The sequence below is a fragment of the Palaemon carinicauda genome, chromosome 8 (assembly GCF_036898095.1).
Source record: "Palaemon carinicauda isolate YSFRI2023 chromosome 8, ASM3689809v2, whole genome shotgun sequence".
In the NCBI taxonomy this organism is placed as follows: domain Eukaryota; kingdom Metazoa; phylum Arthropoda; class Malacostraca; order Decapoda; family Palaemonidae; genus Palaemon; species Palaemon carinicauda.
The window spans coordinates 164,101,618-164,120,236 of record NC_090732.1 but is presented as its reverse complement, the minus strand read 5'-3'; the positions used below and the strand labels follow the sequence as shown (position 1 = coordinate 164,120,236).

Genomic DNA, 18,619 nt, shown 5'->3' with positions numbered 1-18,619 from the left:
ACACAGCAGGTGGGAGGGGCCTACCCACTAGCTTCTACTAATACCTTGTTAAAAGTTTGAACGGCTGTTCTACCTTCGTTGAAGTCACAGTCTTACCAATGGTTGAAGGTTTGTATTATGTGTATGAACAAATATCCCTTAAAGTAAGTCTGATTTCAAAGTAGCCAAGATGAGTAACAAATATTTCTATTACAAAAAATACCAACTACAAAATACTCACAAATTAAAGAATCCAAAAGTAGTTCTTCAAATATATGATATCCCTAGACAATGCAGAACTGTCCACAATTGGTTGACAAATACTCACACCTGGAAAAAAGAGAGATCTTTATTGTAATTCACACTACACAATACAGTATGTACTACGATCCTTATTATTATGAGAAAACCAAAATGCTCCAAAGACAAATTTCAACTGGACATTGTATCAAAAACCTTTAAACATGAGTGCATATTCTTACTTGAGGACTTGTGGAATGTATAGAGGGAATTTCTGTTATTTCTTATATAAATCATAAACCAGGATTCTTACTTGAGGACTTGTGGAATGTATAGAGGGAATTTCTGTTATTTCTTATATAAATCATAATCCAGGATACTACAGTACTGCATTGCTTTAAATTGAACAGTTTTACACCCTACTCACCTTAAGAATTTTTCATTATTCTCCGTATCTCTAGAACTGAATATATGTATGGTCTTTTTGACAGTCTTGGTGTGGATTCTAGATTTTGACATTTAGTTCCCATATGCTCCAGCCTTGCTCCAGAAGGGATGGCTTTTCTCTTGCTTAAAGTCAAAGACTTTTAATTAGTTCAGGACGTAAAGACATTTCTGTAGTAAAAGTATCTGCTTGTCCAAGACATCGAAAACTTGCAGCTAATCCACTTTTTGTTCATCCATCATACCCTACACTTTCTCTACATTTTTAGCTTCATCTTTTACAATTTTAGCTTCAAATAAAACCTAAAGGCAGTCACATTTGTGAGTCTTACCTTTTCTTTTCATGAGTCTCAATACTACAAAGTATACCATGAGTTTCAGTCAAGCAATGAATAATTGTAGCATGATCTTCCTCATCAAATAGTTGAATCAGTGGATCTTCTTCAGAAATTAAAACTAGGCACAAAATGCTTTTCTATTGCCTAGTTCAAATCAGTCTCATTTTATAGTTGATAATTTACTTTTATGTTTAACATTGTTATTCATCTTGATGTTTATTTTTCTCCTTCTAACTTTTTCTACTGTAGTATTTTTTGGGCTTGTGTTGCTTTTTCAACTAGGGTTGCACCTTGGCTAGTAATAATAATAATGAAGAGTAACAAAAGGGTGAAAGTTCATCACCGATGCGGCTGAGGAGATGAACACGGACTGTGGATTAAGTCAGACATATTTAAATTTAAAACTAAAACAGAAGTGACACTGACAGAGGTGACAGTGGACAGAGACGACGCGGTTCCAAATGCAGGAGAAGCAGTTCATCTTTGCAGGGGTTCAAAACTATTAAACCAAAAGGCTACAAGTTTTCATACAGTAATGCACATATAACGACTCCTCGATTTCAGGCTACGACTGGAAGGTTTCAATATGGCAGCAGAATTAGATCTAGCCCTTTTCCATCAACAACTTCAACTATGATGAAATATAAGCTGGTGTGCTTTCTAATTTGTGGCCCTAAAATATGTGGGACATAGTTACTAACCTTGTAACTTCCACTTAAATTTAGATAATTAAAAATCTTATAACACTAACTGTTCTGTCTGTTGCCATCATCTGTGAAAACCGTTGAAACAAGTGCTGAGGAACAGCACTGAAAATGATACACAAAAAGTAGGTCTTGCTTACTCTAAGATGGATAACCTTACTTCTTTGGCCTTTCATATTACATATACAAACCAGGTTTGTATAGTAAGGAAAAATACAAATTATTTCGAAATTTGTCATTTGTTCCGACACTACATAGAAACCATTGCGCTCTTTATAGCGGAGACTCACTCCATGGTGGGTTAAAGTCCAAAAACCAACTGGCTGGTGGCTGACCCGAGGTGTATACTCTTTGCTTCATACAAGCTGTTTAGAGGGCGCCCTGACATTTTTTCTACATTTTCCATCTCTATTTGTTACTTTAAGGTTGTGTTGACTGCAAATCATTCACAAAACGCTCAATTTTCATCAAACACATGATGTTTCACGACAAAGGTCTAAGAGTGGACAAGAGCCGACTAAAGTTAAAGTCCTTTTGGGGCCAGGTAAGCATAGAGCTCCTTCAATACAGTCATCATCACACTTGAATCTTGTGATTGGGTTCCTTGCAAAGCAATACTGACAAGTCCTTGTAATACACCTTGAGACTCCGACAATTCCCTTTCGATGAAACTGATTACAGCGATGTATACTTATTTCTTGATCTTGTTTGAAGAAACCTGAAGCAGACGAAAAAGTAAAATGTAACAAGCAATGCAAAAGACTGGGACTTACTACATGAATAATAGTTAACATAAGGTATGTCTAATGCATGATTTGCATACCGAACTGTAACCTTAGTTTGGTAAATGAAAATTAGTATAGTAATGCATTAGACGTACACATGTGCGAAACTGTACTTCACATCGTACGTCTAAGACCAAATACTACATTCAGTTTATACATTATTAGAATACTAAAGGGAACTAAAGTTTAATCCAAAAAGATGAATACACAAAATCAATATCAGGGTTCAAGGAAACAAGTATAAGACATGTAAACTGACTAGGTTCAATACTGTAAATCCTAAACAGAATTAATGGGAAATATCTTCAATACAACAGACACCAGCCACAAAAACACTTACTAATAAAAGTATTTAAAAGTGGTTATGACATCCCTGAAATAGGCAGGGAAGGTTTGTATTCATACTGCTGATGCCAACACTCACATCTGAGGGAGAGAAGACTTTTAATGTAACTCACACTACTGTATCTAAAGGCCGGTTTACAGGGGATACTTTACTACCATCAGCAAACTATCCCCGTGCAAAGGCAAAGTGTCCTCGTGCAAACGCTTACTATCCTGGAAAGTTTACTTGCCACTAGTTACTGGCGCCAGTGAACTATCCCCAAGTAAATTGGCCTTAAGCACCATTACCATAATTATTATCATCATTAGGACAAAATATCAATTAAGTGGAAGGTCATCAGCTTCCAAATCTTTGGAGATACACACACAAGTCCAACTGATAATATGGTAAATCTTGGAAATTGTATCAAAATTTCACAATGAAATACTGTGATAAAACATGACAAAGTCGGAGATAATTTGTATTTTTCCTAACCATACAAACCTTAGCTATGGGGTATTACTTTCGGCGTAGCTGAAATGACGAGCCATTAGATTTTTAACGAGGGTTAACTACTCTCTTGCTAGCTAGCGAGGGGGTAGGGGAGAGGTAGCTAGCTACCCCTCCCCCCTCACACACCGGTGAACTGATTCACTTCGCTTAGAGGTAAGACTTGACTTGAGGGACAGGGCTGGCGGGCAAATATGTGTAAATAGCTAAGGTTTGTATGGTTAGGAAAAATACAAATTATCTCCGAATTTGTCATTTGTTCCGTAACCGAAATACAAACCACGCTATTTACATGGGGTGACTTACCCCTTAGGAAGGATGGAAAGTCCCAGCCTTACTGGCTTTGGCTTTGCCCGGGGACTCAGAATCCGAGTGAGCAGCATTTCGAGAAAAAGAGTCCCTGCACCTAGCAAGTTCCTTGCTCCGCAAGGAACGCGCGGCCTACATAAGCTTATGTGTGGAGAGATGAAGTGTGACTTGTCCTAGGGAGTTGACCTGAAATCCCTTAGACGGAATTCTAGGCTAGGACGTTCCCAATACCACCTCGTCAGGGTATGGGGGACGTGACGGTATTACCTTAATACTAAGAACACAAGGAAGCATGGTTTACCTGCAGAGGTTTGAGGTCAGCTATGCAGAGAACCCAGGATGCTGCTTTCCCCAAGAGAGGGGAGGATGAAGAAAGAAGTAAGGGCCAGACAAACTTCTTTCATTCATGCAGACTAAAACCGGGTAACAATGCCCTCAACCTTCTGCTACCTGTCCATTAAGGAGCCTGAGGTTTAGACCAGCTGTTGTGTAGCCACCACAGGGCCGATAGAAAACGTATCGAAGCTCCTGTGAGTCACGTCCTGCAGGTAGTGGGCTGTGAAGGTCGTTTGACGCCTCCAGACTCCAGCTTGTAGCACCTGCGTCACAGAGTAGTTACTCTTGAAGGCCAGGGACGTTGCGATGCCTCTGGCGTCGCGTGCCCTAAGGCGACGTGACGGAGTAGGGTCTGGATTCAGGGCGTGATGGACGACCCTACGAATCCAGGCTGAAAAGGTATTCTTGGTGACCCTCCTCTCCGTCCTTCCTGTGCTCCCAAACAGGGCTTGCACATGAGGACGAACTCCAGCTGTTCTTAAGATAACACCTCCGACTCCTTACTGGGCATAGTAGGAGAAGGTCTGGGTCATCTGTTACAGAACGGAGAATCGAAATCTTGAAGGAGTTGAACCGAGGGTCCGGGCTCCAAGATTTGAGACTAGTGACCAGCTCAGGGACGAACCTGAACGATACCTCCCCCTCTCCTCTTGAATGGGCGATGACGTACGAGAGACCATGAAGTTCGCTGGCACGCTTGGCCGAGGCCAGAGCGAGCAGGAACACCGTCATCCAAGTCAGGTGACGATCAGAAGACTGGCGTAATGGTTCGCAAGGAGGTCTCTTGAGAGCCCTGGGGGCCCGAACCATGTTCCCATGGAGAAGGTCTCACTTCCGACTGGGGGCAGGTAAGTTCGTAGCTTTGAATGAGCGAAGAAAGAACCAGCGAGGAGGGAATGTCTATTCCTTCAGCCTGCAGGCCAGGTTAAGGCTGAGCGATAGGTTTTCACCGCCGAGAGCGAAAGGCGCATTCCCTCCCGCAGGTATACAATAATTCCGCTATTGCTGGAATAGTGGCATCAAGGGGAGAGATACCTCTCCCACGACACCAACCACAGAAGACTCTCCACTTGGCCCGGTAGACCCCTGCGGATGACTTTAGCAGGTGTCGAGACATCCGCTCCGCAACTTGTTGGTGTCGAGACATCCGCTCCGCAACTTGTTGCGGAACTCCTCTCCTGAGAGGGAATGTTGGATAGTCTCCAGGCATGAAGCCGAAGCGATGCTACGGCTCTGTGGCAGATGTTGCAGTGCGGTTGCTCGAGTAGCTCGTGTCGTGGGGGAAGCTCTCTCGGGAGTCCCGTCAAGGGATGCAGAAGGTCTGGGAACCACTCTGCAAGATGCCGTAGCGGAGCTATCAGAGTCATCGACAGGTTGACCGATAATCTGGTCTTGTTGAGCACTCTTCTCACCAGACAGAACGGTGGGAAGGCGTAGACGTCGATGTTGTCCCACTGTTGTATGGAGGCATCTTGCCAGAGTGCCCTGGGGAAGTAGTACAGCGACAGCTTGAAGTTGAAGGCTGTCGCGAACAGGACCACAAAGTCTGGACTTTGTTGGCTACTAGGGGTCCCCATGACCACTCGGCACTCACTATCTGCGAGGCTCTGCTCAGACTGCGGAGAGCACATTCCTTTGCCCGGAATGAAGCGAGCCGATAGTGGTATTGAGTGGAAACGGTTCATCTCAGTATCTCTACTGCAAGATGGGAAAGCTGTTATGAAGGTACCTCTCTGCTTGTTGAAATAAGCCACTACCATGGTGTTGTCGCTCACGGAGTGATCCGCCAGGGTTCTTGGAACTGTTGAAGGGCTAGATATACGGCCTTCATTCCTAGCAGATTTTAGTGGAGGTACCTTACTGATTCTGACCATAGGCCTGAGATCCTTTGGTTCAGAACGTGGCCCCCCTCCCCTCTTTTGACGCGTCCGAGAACAGCATCAAATGTGGGGGAAGGACGCGAAAATCCACTCCCTTCAAAGGTTCCCGTAGGACAACCACCACTGCGGGTCCATTCGTTCCGCAGGTCCCAAGGGACCAGAGTGTCCGGGGAATCGTTGCCTTGGTTCCACCGAGATTCGAGCCGCCGTTGCAGGGATCTCATCCTGAGGCGGCCGTTTGGAACTAGACGGGTCAGGGAGGAAAAGGTGACCTAGGAGACGTAACCAAGATTGGGTTGGAAGTTTTCCTCGTCTGAGGAAAGGTTCTGCGCCTCTCCTCAGCCTTGCTATCCTGTCGACTGATGGGAAGGCTTGCGGAGATTGGTATCTAACATTCTGCCTAAATATCCCAGTTGTTGGGATGGAAGCAGAGAAGACTTCTCGAGATTTACCATGATCCCTAGATCTTGGCAAAGTCCCAGAGGCTTGCCTCGGTGTCGAAGAAGGGTCGATTCCGAGACTGCCGGGGTTAGCCAGTCATCCAGATAGCGAAGGGGACGGATGCCGATCCTGTGTAGCCACGAAGATATCAGGGGGAACATTCTGGTGAGCACCTGCGGTGCTGTGGAGAGATCGAAACACAGCACCTTGACCTGGTAGCCCTTGTTGTCTAGGCTGAATTGCAAGTACTTCCTGGAAGACGGATGGATTGGGATCTGGAAGTACCCGTCCTTCAGATCCAGTGTGCACCTGAAGACTTGTGGTCTCACTGCAAGTCTGAACGACTCTGCTGTTCCACGCTGAACGAAGTTTGTTCGACAAACTTGTTCAGAGCGATGACTGGTCTCCAGCCTTCAGATGCTTTCTTTACAAGAAAAAGTCGACTGCAGAAGCCGGGGAGAGCCGTCGACGACCTTATGGAGAGCATCTTCTAGAGTATGGTCTCGAATTCTGCCCGAAGGGCTAGCCCCTTTGCCGATCCCATGGCATAGGGGCTCAGCACACTGGATTCGCTGTCAGGGGAGGTAGAGATGTTATGAACGGGACGCGATATCCTTGGCTGATCACGGAGATCGTGCAGGAATCGGCCCCGAGTTGCTGCCACCTGAACACGCAACTTTAGGTATCACCCCACTGGGGGCAGGGGGGTGCCAATCCTAGCGTCTGCAGCCTCGGCCACTCCCTCAAGGATTATTGCCTCCCCAGGAGGACTTCGTGTCCTTCTTGTCCCTGACAGGAGGGGGCTGCTGTTTAGACACCTTGTCTTTGCCGTCGGAGCCGGCTCCGATGTCCTAGGCCGACGCGGCTGTTGTTGTTGAGGCGCTGGAGGCTTGTAGGGTCCGGATGTAAGCACCTTTGGAGGGGCGAATCCAGATCCAATTTCCTCTACCTCTCAGCTGACCGTACCACGTCCTTGGGCTCAAACAAGATCTTTCCAAGGATGGAAGTGTCTGAGCTTGCCGATATCCATGGTAGAGACTTTCGAGAAGAACCTCTCGGTCACTGCATCTCAATGCTCCAACATCGAGTTTGCCCACAATTTCGAAACTTGGTGAGCCGGAAAACGATGGTGTTCGTGCCTGAGAGGAGGAAAGTTTCCATGGTCTTCCTGGTGTTCCCCTTGGACAAGTCCTCGGATAACAACAGGATGCCCGGAGATCCAAGCCAGACGACCAGCCACGATGTGGCCTGCATGGCACACTCTGCGGCCTTCATCTGGCTCAAGATCTCCGAAGCCGAGAAAGTCCCCTGCCGGGCGGAGAATTTCTCGAGAGAAATTCCCCTGGAATCCCTTCCATGGAATAGTGGAGAGCAAGACCTAAACCAGGCTTTCCCATAATCTTGAAGCACCTCGTCTGCTGACGGCTGACAGACGCAGTGTCAGCGACTCTGCTGGAGGGGAGGGGATCGGGTGATCCTGAGGAGTAGAGATGATGGGGCCTGCCTGAAAAGAAGGAGAAGAATGTTGCCCCGACCTCTCTGAAGCTTCTTCCTGCTCCTGCATGTGCGCTGCTTTGCGTCTACAGGTGAGAGATCGAGCAGACAATGATCTGGAAGTACGCGCTCCAGAAGACTCGCCAGGTTGCCCGTGTTGCGAAATCCGACGGGAATCGCGGACGAAATCGCGCTGGCGCTCGCGCGATGGAAAATCGTTCGTTCGCGCGCGGGCGAACATGGGTGCGCATGTGCGCGGGCGCGCAGTCGTAAGGGCGAGCGCAGGCGGCCGGGAGACCGATGGCCCGTAAGCGAGCGATGGCGCGTCTTGGCGAGCGATGGCTCGTAGGCGGGCGAAGGCGCGTTGGCAAGCGAGGGCGCGTTGGCGAGTGGTGGCGCGTAGCGACCGATCGCGTACAGGAGAGGTAACGCGTGGGCGTGTAGGAAACCTACGACGATTGAAGCATTGGCGCGTTGAAAACGCCTGCGCGCAGGCGAAGAATTGCGCGGGCGCTTAGGAGAGCCCAGGGGTGCCTGTGAGCACCCGTGCGCTAGCTTAAGTGCCCCTGGGCGGTGCGGTGTGATGTGGAAGCATGCTGGCGCGTTGGCAAGCGTGTGAGCGCTGGAACTGGAGTTGGCGCGAAACTCCAAAAGGGCGCTGCGAGTCCAGAAGAACCTGTGAGCGCCTGTACTCTAGCGTAGGAACTTCTTGAACTGCGCACAACGAGGCAGGAACCAGGAGATCGTAGGCGCGTAGTTGCGTGGCCAGAAGATATCAGCGAGGATGCAGAACCAGAGAGATCTTCGGCGAGGAGGCGAAGGAATAAATTCCTTGCCTGCGCCCAGATCCAGAGATCGTGGGCGAATGTTGGCGCGCATTGCGCACATCAGGAAAGGGAGCACAGGTGAACGTGGAGTTCAGCGAAGAAATAATCTCCCTGCTTGCGCCCAGATCCGGAGATCGTGGGCGCGAGGGCGAATGTTAGCACGCATTGCGCACATCAGAAAAGGGCGATCAGATGTGCGCTGGCGAGCAGGCGATCGTGGGCGTTCAGGAGACCGTTGGTGCACAAGCCGCGTAGCCGCACAGAAGGTCCCAGAAGCATTGGCGATCAGGAGATCTACGGCGAGACTCAGCTACAGGAGATCGCTGGAGTGTTGATTCAGCAGAAGATTGGTCCACGGCAGGAGAGTATTTGCGAACTACTGCGCGCGAGCGCGCAGTAGAACGAGGTTGCACAGGTAAAAACCTGGCACTAAAGGGACTTACTCACATTGAAGAGGAGTCTCAGTTAGTGAACTCCCCCGAGGGGGAGAGACACTCGCAGGAGAGACCGTTGGACTCAGCTGCCCCCTCGAAGGATGTTCGGAGGGGGGAACTGAGCCTTCAGCAACAACAGCAGGGAAGTCCTCCGAAGAGGAGTCCCTGCAGCTGCTCAGCCCCTTGAGCGTTGCTGCAAGTGCGACCGCTCAGCACAAAGAGCATAATCGCACGAATTCCAAGGTCCGACCTTGCAACCGCTCAGCCCGTTGAGCATGGTTACAAAAGCGGTCGCTCAGCACCAAGAGCATAACCGCCCGAGGACCAGGAAAAACCAACCAGGAATTATTAAGGTAAGAGAAGTTCCCCCCCTGAAGGGGAAAAAACCACTCATACCTGGGAAGGGAACCTCTGTTGGAAGGGAAGTTACCCACCCATGGAGGCGAACCTCCTCAGCGTTCTAAATGAACTAAGGGGCTGACAGTTGTCACGGTAGAACTTCTAGGAGAAGGGAACACGCCCATGACAAAGTCCTAGAGAGGAGGCGGCAACAGCAGACTCCCCAGGCCCAAACAGGACAGCTCTGCTTCGTTGGCACAATAGGCAAACGAAAAACTAGATAGTTAACTGTGAAAATAAAATAAATAATTAGTTAACATTCATTCCCCCGGGGGAACTCCAAAGAGGAACCACTAGGGAAAAGAACATGACAAATTCGGAGATAATTTGTATTTTTCCTAACCATACAAACCTTAGCTATTTACATTGGGTTTACCTTTCGGCGTAGCTGAAATGGCGAGCCATTAGAATTTAACGAGGGTGTATTACCCCCGCGCTAGTTAGCAGGGGGGTAGGGGAGTGGTAGCTAGCTACCCCTCCCCCCCCTCACACACCAGTGAACTGCTTCACTTCACTTAGAGGTAGGACTTGTCTTGGGGGACAGGGCTGGCGGGCAAATATGTGTAAATAGCTAAGGTTTGTATGGTTAGGAAAAATACAAATTATCTCCGAATTTGTCATTTGTTCCGTAACCGAAATACAAACCACGCTATTTACATTGGGTGACTTACCCCTTAGGAAGGGTGGAAAGTCCCCAGCCATACTGGCTTTGGCTTTACCCGGGGACTCAGAATCCGAGTGAGTCGCACTCGAGAAAAGGAGTCCCTGCACCTCACAAGTTCCTTGCTCCGCAAGGAAACGTGTGGCCTACATAAGCTTGTGTGTGAAGGAAGAAGTGTGACCCGTCCTAGGCAGTTGACCTGGAGTTCCAGAAGGAACTCTGGGTTAGGACGTTCCCAATACCACCTCGTCGGGGTATGGGGGACGCGACAGTATTGACTCAATACTCGGAACACAAGGAAGCATGGTTTACCTGCAGAGGTTTGAGGTCAGCTATGCAGAGACCAGGATGCTGCTTCCCCAGTAGAGGGGACGATGAAGAAAGAAGTAAGGGCCAGACATACTTCTTTCGTTCATGCAGGCTAAAACCTGATAACAATGCCCTCAACCTTCTGCTACCTGTCCAAAAAGGAGCCTGAGGTTAGACCAGCTGTTGTGTAGCCACCACAGAGCGATAGAAACGTATCGATACTCCTGTGGGTCACGTCCTGCAGGAAGCGGGCTGCGAAGGTCATTAGACGCTTCCAGACTCCAGCTTGTAGCACCTGCGTCACAGAGTAGTACTACTCGAAGGCGAGGGACGTTGCGAGGACAAACTGCAGCTGTTCCCAAAGATAACCCCTGGCAAGAAGGAGAAGGTTTGAGTCATCTGATACAGAATGGTGACTCAAAATCTTGAAGGAGTTGGACCGAAGGGCCGGGACCCCAGGATTCTGAGTCTAGCAAACAACTCAGGAGCGAACCTGAATGTTGCCTTCCCCTATTCCTTAGAAAGGGCGGAGTCGTATGAGACCAAGAAGATTGCTTACACACTGGCCGAGGCCAGAGTGAGCAGGAGCACCGTCCCCCAAGACGGAATACGATCAGAGGCCTGACGTAATGGTTCTTGAGAAGATCTCTTAAGGGACTAAAAAGTCTGAACCATGCTCCAAGAAGGAGGTCTCACTCCGACTGGGGGCAGGGACGTTCGCAGCTTCGCATGAGCGAAGAAAGGTCCAGCGGGAAGGAAAAAGTCTATTCCTTTCAGCCTGAAGGCCAGGGAAAGGCTGAGCGACAGGCTTCACTGCCGAGAGCGGAAAGAGAGTTTCCTCCCGCCGAAAAGCAATAACTCCGTTATTGCTGGAGAAGAGGCCTCAAGGGAAGAGGTATCTCTCCCACGACACCAACCACAGAAGACTCTCCACTTCGCCTGGTAGACCCCTGCGGATGAAAATCGCAGGTGACACGACCTCCGCTCCGCGACTGTAGCGGGTTGTCTCTTCTCGAGGAGGTGGCGTAGTGTCTCCAGGCGTGAAGCCGAAGCGATGCCACGGCTCGTGAAAGATGTTGTAGTGTGGTTGTTTGAGTAGCCTGTGCCGTGGGAGAAGCTCTCCCGGGAGTTCCGTCAGGGGAAGCAGAGGGTCCGGAAACTGTTCCGCGTATAGTCACAGTGGAGCCTCAGGGCCATCGAAAGGTTGACAGACAACCTGGTCTTGTTGAGACCCATCCTCAACAAACAACAATGGTGGGAAGACGCAGACGTCGATGTTGTCCCACCATCACCGGAAAGCATCTTGCCAAAGAGTCTAGGGGTCTGAGACTGGGGGGAAGAACAGTGGAAGCTTGAAGTTCCAGGCTGTCGCGATCAGGTCCCCCAGGCCAGGACTTGCTGGATACTAAAGGCCAAAGACCCCCAGGTACCCTTTATCAGCGAGGCTCTGCTCAGAAAGTCGGAGAGAACATTCCTCAGCCCGGAATGAGCGAGCCGATAGTGGTATTGAAAGGACCTCGGATCATCTCAGTATCTCTATTGCAAGATGCGAAGGTCTGAAAATGCGTCCCTTGCTGGTTGGAATACGCCAGTACCATGAAGTCGTCGCGCACAGAGCGACTCGGCAGGAACTGTAGGATCTGTAGAGGGGCCAGACTACGGCCCCTAAGCCTGCCTGAATGATGGAGAGGTATCCTTCAGGTCCTGACCATAGGCCTGAACCGGAACATGCCCCCCCCCCCCCCTTTTCTTTGACGAGTCCGAGAACAGCATCAAAATGTGGGGAAAGGACGAGAATATCCACTCCCATCTAGAGGTTCCATAGGTCAACACCCATTGCCGGTCAAAACGTTCTGCTGGTCCCATAGGGGCCAGAAAGTCCGGTTAATCGTTGCTTTGATACCACCGGAACTTGGCCCGCCTCACAGGGAACTTATCCTGAGGCGACTGTTCGGGACTTTAGACAGGTCAATGAGGATAAGAGACCCAGGAAACGTTCCAAGGTAGGACTCAAAGCTCTGCTTGACTGAGAACAGGTACTGTGACTTTCCTCAGCCTTGCCACAGTCAACTGAAGGGAAGGCTCAGAGAAGGAGGCAACAGCATCTGGCGTCCCCAGGCGGTCACCCATCCAAGTACTGACCAGACCCAACGTTGCTTAACTTCGCTGATCGGACGAGAAGCGGTGTTTCCAACGTGGTAAGGCCGTTGACTCAATATCATGGCTAGATACTCCAGATGTTGAGGCAGAAGTAGAGAAGGCTCCTAGCAAATTACCATGATCCCTCACTCATGGTAAGGACCCGGAAGCTTGTCCCGGCGTTGAAGAAGATCGAACCCGAGCCTACCGGAGTTGACCAGACCTCCAAAAGGCGAAGGAGGCGGAAGCCTGCTCCTGAGCGGCCATGAGGAAAGCAGGGAGAGTTCTCTGGGGAAAAACCTGCGATGCCGTGGCGGGATCGCCACACCGCATCTTAAGCAGGAACACCTGTAGTCTAGGCTGAATTCCAAGAGCTTCCTGGAAGATGGATGGAATGGAAACTGGAAGTACCCGTCCTTCCGATCCAGAGTCTAAGGAGTCCTGCCGCCTCGTTACCAGTCTGATCGATTCTGCTGTTCCACGCGGGACGAAGTTTGTTCGACAAACTTGATCAGAGCTGAGAGGTCGACGACAGAATTCCCGTCTCAGATGCTTTCCTACGAGAAAGGATCGACTGAAGAAGCCGGGGGGTGAAGCCATCGACGACCCTATGGAGGACCTTCTCCTAAGGCCTGGATCATTCTGCCCAAACGGGCAAAACTCTTGCCAACCCCATGGCATAGAGGTTCAGTGACACTGAATTCGCTGACAGAGACGGAGAGATGATAAGAGCGAGGCGCGATATCCTTGGCTGATCACGGAGATCATGCAGGAATCGGCATCGGGAAGCTGTTATCCGGATGAGTAACCTTAGGCATCCTCCCAGCGTGAGACCTGCAAGGGGGGGTTGCAAGAGCACAGACGAAAGTGCGAGAGGGAGCGCAGAAGGAGGGCGAGCGTGGTAGGAAGGGCGAGAGCTGGTGGTCGGAATCCGAAAGTTCACAGACGAGCGATGACCCGTAGGCGAGCAATGGATACTGCAGGAATCGAGCCGGCGTTCGCGCGATGGAACACCGTAGGTTCACGTGATGGAACACTGTCGGTTCGCGCGATGGAACACCGTCGGTTCGCGCGACGGAACACCGTCGGTTCGCGCGATGGAACACCGTCGGTCCGCGCGATGGAATACCGTTGGTTCGCGCGTGGGCGATCATTGGAGCGCATGTGCGCGGGTGAACATTGGAGCGCATGTGCGTGGGCGCGCATGTGCGTGGGCGCGCATGTGCGTGGGCGCGCATGCGCGTAGGGGCGCGGCCACGAGGGCACGTGGGTGTGTGGTCGCGCAGGCACGTGGGCGAGCGCAGGCGGTCGGGAGACCGATGGCGCGTAGACGGGCGATGGCGCATTGACGAGCGATGGCGCGTCTTGGCGAGCGATGGCCCGTAGGCGAGCGATGGCCCGTAGGCGAGCGATGGCGCGTCGGCAAGCGATGGCGTGTCGGCAAGCGATGGCGCGTTGGCGAGCGGTGGTGCGTTAACAAAACGCTAGCGCGCAGGCAAAGAATCGCGCGTGCGCGTAGGTGATCGCTGACTCGTAAGAGACTAGGGATGGTTAGCGCGCATCGCACTAAACAGAAGGCGCGCAGGTGCATCAGGAAGGTGAGCGCTGAAGCGAGCTGTCAATCAGGCGATCCTGGACGGTCAGGAAAAACCGTTGGCGCCCATTGGTGCGTGGCAGGAAAGGGCGCACAGATGTGCGCTGGCGATTGAAGAAAGCTGGCGCACAGAAGGACAGAAGTAAAGGTGAGCGCTGGCGAGCAGGAGGAAGATCTACAGCAAGACTCAGCTACCGGAGATCGTGGTCTACAGCAGGCGAGCGCTAGATCGCTACTGATGGTGTCCAGGGGACCTGACACGCGTGGCAGATCGATGGCGATCGTTGACGCGCAGGAGATCGCTGACGAGCAGGCGAACGTTGACGCGTCTGTGGTCGCTGGCGAGCAGAAAGCAACGCGTGGAATCCTGTGCGTAGAAGAAGAGTCCTTGTGCAAGACCTGAACCGAAGTTCTAGATTGCGCGGGTGAACGTGGGCGCGTACAGGAACTGGAAGCGCAACAGGAACAGCAGCGACGATCATCAGGAGCGCGCTGACGAACAGGAGAGCGCTGCCGAACAGGAGAGCGCTAGCGATCAGGAAAACGCTGATGAGCAGGAGAGCGCCTGTGCGCTAACACTTGATCAGTAGAGCGCCTGTGCGCTAACACTGAGCAGGAGAGAACACTGCAGAAGGGCGCGCAGGGGAACCCTGACACGCAAGGGAAGCACCCCCGTGGGAGGCAACCCTTTGCCCCGAAGGGACCGTTGTCCGTCGGAAGACGAGGTCAGACTGCTGTCCATCTCCACCAGGGGAGGAAGGTCAAGAAGGCGTTGGAGATCGATCCCCAGAGAGATCTAAAGAGGAAGGAGCTGCAGGCTGCATACAGAGATTCAAAAAGGCGCCTCTTAGCACCCTTATAGGGAGATGGGAGGCCCTTACGACGTAGCGGACGGTGAGCCTTACGGCGAAGGCGGCCAACAGCAACAACAGCAGAAGAGTCCTCCGAAGAGGAGTCTCTATGAGTGTACTCTCTCGCGAACGAAAGAGAAACACTTCGTAGAAGAGACGGGTCAGCCAGTGACCTAAAAAGAGCAATCCTCCGAAGAGGGGCTCCTGCAGTTGCCCAGCCCCTTGAGCGTAACTGCAGGTGCGACCGCTCAGCACCAAGAGCATAGTCGCACGAAAAAAAAAAAAGGCAAGAGAAGAAACCCCCAAAGGGCAAAAACTCAAGCCTGGACAGGAAAGCTTCCCTCGGAAGGAAAGTTACCCACCCAAGGAGGCGAGCCTCCTGAGTGTTCTCAAATGAACTGAAGAGCTGTCAATCGTCACGGGAGTACTTCCAGGAGAAGGAGACACTCCCCTGACGAAGATCTATAGGGGAGGCAGCAACAGCCGAATCCCCAGGCCTCAACAAGACAGCTCACTCCGTTGTCACATTACAGAAACGAACTAGATCGGTAACTGTGAAAAATAAAAACAAAAATCATTAGTTAACATTCATTCCCCCGGGAAGGCTCCAAAGAGGAATCCCGAGGGAAAGGAACACAAGAATTACACAACAGGCACGTGCCCTCACAACCACTTACACTCACGGAAGGAGAGCTGTAACCAACACAGAATTATAACAATTATAATTATGTAACTAAGTAATTATGTAATTAAAAAAAAAAATGAATGAACACTAAAGAAAGAACGAAAACCCCGAAAGGAATCGTTCAACAAAGCTGAAAAATCAACAAATACAATTAGATTCATAAACTAATTGAGACAAAACGTACGGCGTAGCAACCCCACCCACACGGGAAGGAAGCTACTCAGACGTAGTAAAAGTAACGTAGTAAAAGGGTGAACGACCTCAAAGAGAGAGAGAGAAAGACCGTAGTCAAACTCGATCGCGACCCATGAAATTACACCATGGTGGCCTAACTGCCGAGGGCTCCACGGAGATATCGTACACTACACACACAAGCACAAACTCTGAAAAGGAAACTTACTGATTTCTATACTCAAATATATACATAAACACGAAAAAATGTTTACATATATATTGAGTAAAAGAAAAGTAAATGACTAAGTAAAGACAAAACAAACAATGGCTGCCAAGCAAGGACAAAGACAGACAAGTCTGTCCATTGTCCGAGCCAAAAGTGAAGTGAAGCAGTTCACCGGTGTGTGAGGGGGGGAGGGGTAGCTAGCAACCACTCCCCTACCCCCCTGCTAACTAGCGCGGGGGTAATACACCCTCGTTAAATTCTAATGGCTCGCCATTTCAGCTACGCCGAAAGGTAAACCTAATGTAAATAGCGTGGTTTGTATTTCGGTTACGGAACAAATAAGAATTAGGCACCAGGAATGCGCCCTCCTCCCCCTCTGACACTCCAGGGAAGGGGGGAAGGCGGAGAACTGTAATAAAAATGAGACTCTGGGAGTTTGGGAAGCCGTTCGCTGAACTGCGTCGAGGCACAGTCCGGCCTCAACTTACCTACGGAAAAGGTAGCTGGGGCATTCCGCCAACATTCATTGTCCCCCGAAAAGAGGAGGGAGGTTAAGTCGGTCTCCCTGAGTTGTGGTAAAGGCTTCTCATCTTTGATAGCCTGGAAGACCGACTCCAGAATCTTGGTCGCACATGGTGTAGGGGTTTGGTCGTCGGCCACAAACATAGTGTACGAACTCTTGTGGGCCGTAATCATGGTGTTCAAACATTGCCACTCATGGAACAGGCGAACCAAGACAGACTGTGCCTGTTCCTTAGGAAAAATGACAGTTTCCTTTGGAACCTTATCTAAACGGATCAGAGCTTCTTCTGTGAGGCGAGCGTAGCCGGGGAAGGGGAATTCAAGACCCAGCGGGTAGACTTCGTAGTCAGTAAGAGGCCGTGTACCGAAACCCTCGATTGACAACATACCCTCCGAAAAGGGGGCATGCAATGCTAACCTCCAAGGGTTATTCTTATTGAAAGGAGGAAGCTTGGAGGCGTCGGGAATGGGGAACTGCTGTTGAGGAGGTGGTAGCCCCGAACTCATGAGGCCTTGGACTAGGCTCTCCACAGAAGCTATCCTCTTGTGTGATTGCTTCGTATGAGACGATAGCATCGACTCAAAACGAGCAAACAGTTTGTCAGAAAATTCCTCCATGTTAAATGATCCCGCCTGGGGGGGAACAGGTGCCGGAACAGAGACTACCTCTTGAGAGGTTGAGGGCACAGCAATTGGGTCTTGAGAAACTCTGGTGGAGGAGGATTTAGCCTCCGAGGGTCACGATCTCGAAGGGTTGTGGTCTTGGGAAGATTTGTAGGTTCTATATAAAGGCTTGTGAGGAGCCTTCACTTTGGGTGGAACGGGTCGGGAGCTGAGATCAGTCCCGGTTGCCTCAGGAAAACCGCGAAAAGAAGATTGGTCGGAAGTAGAAGAGAAAGCCGGGCTAGGGAGAGGAATCCCAGCCCGGGAACCACCTGACTCACCTACGTCCCTACCTGCGTCGGGATCATCCAGAGCCATGGGTTCCACATCAAGGTCGAGGGTAGCGACGTCCTCAGTTAGGGTGACGCCCGTCTCCCCTTGGTCCGGGGCCAGAAGAAGAGATGCAATGCTCTCGATGATCGGGTCCGCTAGCGCTTTGGGGACCGCAGCTGATGTTTTAGCATTGGGGTAGAGGAGGGAACACCATTCCTCAGAAAGGATATACGGCTGTCTGGCCTTCACGTTGCGGGCGAACCCGCCAACCCAGATCTTGAGGGTAGCTCGGGCTGTTTCCATTTCAAGCTGGGTGCTCTGAAAGAGAACAGACTATTAGTGAGTGATAAAAGTGCCAAAGAAAAAACTAAGAAACACAAGGACTTCTTAGGCACATATAAGGCATGCAGGAAGTCCATAGGACTGTGGCCTTACAGTACAAAACAATAAAAGAGGACATTAAAATGTGACTCCCCACAATTCTGTAATAGAGTAACTGCACTCACCGATTCAGATGTTAGAGTGGAAGCCAATTTGTAGCAGACAGGACAGTTGTCCGGATGCCAAACAGCTAGGTCATCCACTTGAAGAGAGCAGTGAGCGTGCGAACGACACACATTATGGCCGCAGGGTTGGTGGAGAACAGCGACACATGCCATCATCGCACAGCGGACAGTCTGTAAGATAAAAAATACATGAGTATCTTAAAGGAAAGCAATTAGGGGCCAAAGGTCCCAGTGCTTAAATATTATAAAAGTTACTATCATGGTATTAAAGTTGAATATATATAGCTATAATTATCCTGAATGAAAGCAAAAGAAGGGCACGGGGCCGGAATGCTGTAACTCTACATATATATATATATTCAACACATGATAAAACTATTCATATAAGTGCCTAACATATGAATGAAGGCAAATAGGGGACCCTGGGGGGTCCGGGGGTTATAAGTCATATATCAAATAAATGATAAAAATTATTCATATGTAATGCCTTAATAATTGAGTGAAGGCAGATTAGGGGACCCCCCAGGGGACCCCGGTGTTTAAAAAATCAAATAACAGCTTTACTTGATTA

General features: G+C 50.1%; 1 long non-coding RNA gene and 1 other non-coding gene across 2 annotated transcripts in view; both read right to left on the bottom strand.

The window, feature by feature from the left end:
* Nucleotides 1-18,619, bottom strand: part of LOC137646095 (uncharacterized) — a 32,993-nt gene that overhangs the window by 7,519 nt on the left and 6,855 nt on the right. Inside the window, exons 2-4 of the long non-coding RNA XR_011045388.1 lie at nucleotides 2,831-2,916; nucleotides 647-2,423; nucleotides 221-309 (exon numbers count right to left, since the gene is read on the bottom strand). This is a non-coding gene — a long non-coding RNA (uncharacterized lncRNA). The remainder of the gene's footprint in view (nucleotides 1-220; nucleotides 310-646; nucleotides 2,424-2,830; nucleotides 2,917-18,619) is intronic.
* Nucleotides 12,509-12,627, bottom strand: LOC137646151 (5S ribosomal RNA). The gene has a single exon (XR_011045410.1). It is a non-coding gene; the product is annotated as a 5S ribosomal RNA (ribosomal RNA).